The sequence below is a fragment of the Strongylocentrotus purpuratus genome, unplaced genomic scaffold, assembly GCF_000002235.5.
Source record: "Strongylocentrotus purpuratus isolate Spur 01 unplaced genomic scaffold, Spur_5.0 spur5_contig_835, whole genome shotgun sequence".
In the NCBI taxonomy this organism is placed as follows: Eukaryota; Metazoa; Echinodermata; class Echinoidea; order Camarodonta; family Strongylocentrotidae; genus Strongylocentrotus; species Strongylocentrotus purpuratus.
The window spans coordinates 585,846-589,944 of record NW_022145541.1 but is presented as its reverse complement, the minus strand read 5'-3'; positions in this window follow the sequence as shown (position 1 = coordinate 589,944).

Sequence of the window (4,099 nt, the reverse complement as noted above, 5' to 3'; positions counted from 1 at the left end):
ATGAATGTACTCTGCAAACTAGATACATAGAAGTTTTGATTTGCGACCAGCTTAGCTATGTATATTCATATTTACTTCTTCAGTACATGTACTAATCCTTTTACACTGTGTACTGTGTTGTAAAACTACATTGCAATGGTTGTAATGTTTTCATGTTGTAATTTCCCCCAAAATATTTGTAATTCGTAGTTACCTTTTTACCGATGATTTTTATATATATTATTGAATTTGTACTTTAAATGTTTTTCTTTGTGCGCATTTTCATGATTATTTCATTCTTTGAACAATTTTGAGTAATAAACAACAATATTTGAAACTCTTCTTGATTTTAATAAATGTACATAATTCATTTGATAAAACAATTATTCTGTTTCGAAGTCTCTTCTTGTGAATCGCTGCAGTCCGTGTTTTTATACATTTTTTCCTTATTTCTGATACATAAGAACTGCCTGGAACACTGACATGTCTACAGAATATTACTTCTATTAAAAAAAGACTTTAATATAAAATAATTTACACTACCTTCGAGATATAAAATTAGTTAAAATATTTGTTTTTTAATTACCTTTGAATGGTAGAATATCAGTTTTGTGTCATGTCGCCTTTATATTCATGTATACATGGCGATAAGAAGAATCAACATACCTGCATCAAGTAATGCTGCTTCTAAAGTTTGAAATATATTTATTTTCATAAGCACAAGTCAACCGGTTATACAGCATGTTTTCGTCTCTAAAATATTGAATTGATTACACTATATACATCCTGCTTCCTGTTACTCGAGAGTAATTTGAATTTCAAAAAGAGACCTGAATGAAACCGAATCTACTTAACTTGAGGTTCGACTTCAACTTCATGTTCGAATTATGCATTATAAGTGGCTGACATTATTTGATAACACTTCATAAAGTTCAGGGTAAACTGTTTTTAATGACTGCAACAGAATACACCGGGTTAGGTTTTCTTGTCAAGAGAGGCCCTCAAATATTTGAACGACCCGACCCGATTTCATATGAAACTGCACTCAATTATACAGTAATGCTACACGCCCATTTTCTTACACGATGTAATACTAGTACGAGATTTGAAGCTCCTGCAATATCGTGTTTAGCACGTGATAAATTCGGATTTCTTCTTTTTTTCTTCGCGAAACTTCCTGAACACTTCGTGCTTGCTCACGATCGCCCAGGAATGTCAGGAACTTCAAAGTTTGTAAACTTTTATAATTTTAGTGTGATATGGTCGTGATGTTTTCATGAAACATCGTGTTAGCGTGTATGGTTCGTATTGTACGTGGTGCTTGATCGTGTCCCAATAAACAAAATCACGTGAAAATCACGTCAATATCAAGGTATCGACTTGAGGAGAGTTACGTTCTTCAAACACCGGACATTTACGTAAATGTGTTAATACGTTTATTGCATTAGGTAACTTGAAACACACGTACACTAAATCACGCAATTGTCACTGCAATATCACCATTATAATAACGTGATTATCCCTACCTTGGAGACCATGGTTTGTAAACCTAATACTCCCGTGTTTGTTTGGTTATGAAATTACATCTTCATACACGAAATTATCGCGTCACAGAAACACGTGAAGCGTTAGTGATAGTTTTAGTCAAAATATCTGCGTGAAATTCACGTGAATATTACGAGGCTGATTTGAGATGAATCATGTTCTTCATTCACGTGAAATTTACGTCGAAGAGGAAGTATGTTACTGTAACCCGCGTTCAACCCAATAATTACGCAAATGTTACACAATAAATGAACCAAAATAATGACGTTCTCATCCCGTTTCTGAACATCGTGTCTTGGATCTTCCATAATTACGTCCAGGTGCGCCGGAAGCAGTTTGGGATTAGAGGGGGTTGGGTGGGGGGGGGGGGGGTGCAAACATCCCAGAAGAGAAAGCTAGTTGCAACTGGTTCAGTTGATGAACCATTTAATGCCAACTGGTAATCCTGGAAATTGAAATGGGCTAAATGATCCAGTTGATCCAGGCCAGTTATAATTCAACTGGTCTAGCTGAGCCATTAGAACCATTTGGTAGAACTTCCAACCAGTTGAACAGCAACAATACTTCAATACTGGTACGTCTGTATTTCCAATGTAAGGGCATTGGTAATAAGTAGACTTACATAATTGGATTAATCGAAAAATTTTCGTATACTTGTACTTTATTGAAATTATTTTAGTTCACAGTTAATGTTTCCCTTATTCATGTTTAACTATTTATACGAAGTAGCGAAATGTCCTAATAACTGGTAATTTATATTTGTAGTATTTTCGAAATGAATTGCATATAACTAAATCACCAGTAATTAAGAAATATACTGTAAATTCAGATAAATTGTTTAAAAAACATAGATCTGCACGCACCCCATATTCAATATGCAAATGAATTGGTGTCAGCTGGGTCAACTCGAAATATGCCAACGCTCAGTCATCAACTGGTGCAACTGGAAATATGCACACTCCAGTTATCAACTGGTGCAATGAAAACATGCCAACAGTCAGTTATCAACTGGTGAAAATAGAAATATGCCAACAGTCACGGGATTATCACCACGGAACTTAAATGGTAACTGTGAAACCATCAAGACACCCAGGAATAACTCATTTTCACACATGGAAAACACGGAATACCCAGCTTATATTAATAATCCGTTTGAGTCACGCGATCATCACCGCAGAACTGCTGGCAACTTTGACTACGATTTAAATAGGTGTTTTAAGACACCTGATCATGACTAATTTTTCACACCTAAAAGTCACGTATGCCCAGCTTAGATTAATAATCCGTTTGAGTCACGAGATCATCACCGCGGAACTTATGGCAACTTTGACTTCCATTTAAATAGGTGTTTTAAGACACCTAATAATTACTAATTTTTCACACCTAAATATCACAGATTCACAGCTTAGATTAGTAATCAGTTTTAACTACGTGATCATCACCAAGAAAGTTATGGTAACTTTGAAACCATTTAAATAGGTGTTTTAAGACACCTAATAATGACTAATTTTTCACACCTAAAAGTCACGTATGCCCTGCTTAGATCAATATTCCGTTTGAGTCACGAGATCATCACCGCGGAACTGCTGGCAACTTTGACTACCATTTAAATAGGTGTTTTAAAACACTTAATAATTACTCATTTTCACACCTAAATATCACGGATTCACAGCTTAGATTAGTAATCAGCTTGAGCCACGTGATCATAACCAAGAAATTTATGTTAACTTTGAAACCTTTTAAAGAGGTGTGTAAGACACCTCAGAATTACTAGTTGAATATAACCAGAGATTCACGGACAGAACAATAAGACGATTAGCCGGTGTAAGTAACGTGATTATTACCATCAACCTTGGATAACCTGTGAAACCAATCAATAAAGGTGCTTACAAGACCAAATAATTACGTATTTATCGCCACCATCGGTTAACTGACAAAAAACTCGTTGCTTGGTCAAGTGGTTATTTGGTCATAAACACTTGATTTACAGAGGTAAGTGGAATCACGTTACTCCAGTCGCGTGATAAACTGGTGATTTTTAGGTTAGATGAAAACGTGAACAGGAGTACCTTTTTTGTTTAAATGGAGGCACGTGTCGATAACGTTTAAATCTAGTTCAAAAGGCACTATACTTTAAAATCACTTAAAATACACTCCCAAAAGAGGTTATTTTTTGGTGTTCTGTTTATTGGGTGTGATCAGTACGAACTAAACAGGAGCTTCTAAGCTCGTGATAAACCGTGTTCTAGCATCGTGAACGCGTGCAAGTGGGATTAAAATGGAATGGATAGGGAACCCTAACAGGTTGGAGTGATAAAAAAAAAAACACTTTATGAAATCATGGGCCAATTCGTAATCTAAGACAAAATTAACATTTGACGACGTAACACATATTCAGTGTTTACAGCGAAGACGCCACTAGATTGTTGGGTTCCCATCTTGCGTAGGGAAATATAATCGAAGTTGTCTATATTTCTCAGGAGGGCCCTATAAGCTGCTACGTAGGTCACACTCGTCAAACTGGCAACAGGTGCTGATAATCATCCCCGATACTTTTGGCTTCTATTTATCATTA